Source organism: Brassica oleracea, chromosome C4 (assembly GCF_000695525.1).
Source record: "Brassica oleracea var. oleracea cultivar TO1000 chromosome C4, BOL, whole genome shotgun sequence".
NCBI lineage: Eukaryota > Viridiplantae > Streptophyta > Magnoliopsida > Brassicales > Brassicaceae > Brassica > Brassica oleracea.
This window is the reverse complement of record NC_027751.1, coordinates 19,867,323-19,867,577: the sequence shown is the minus strand read 5'-3', so window position 1 is coordinate 19,867,577 and position 255 is coordinate 19,867,323.

Below are 255 nucleotides of genomic sequence, written 5' to 3'. Positions count from 1 at the left end.
CACAGTCCTTCGGGTCACCGCGCGACAGTCCACAGTCCTTCGGGTCACTGCCACATTACACCGTCGTGTAATACTCAGCCATAGGACATGACCCCGTTTGTCTGAGTCTTCTCGATCCAGCGAATAAGGTGTTTCCTTGAACCCGCCGGGTACGAGGTCTGAAGGAACACTAACTCACCCCAATATGCCTAGCATTGTGGGTTACACAAATGTTATCGGCCAATATATGATTAATACTAAACCCGATAAAAAAAA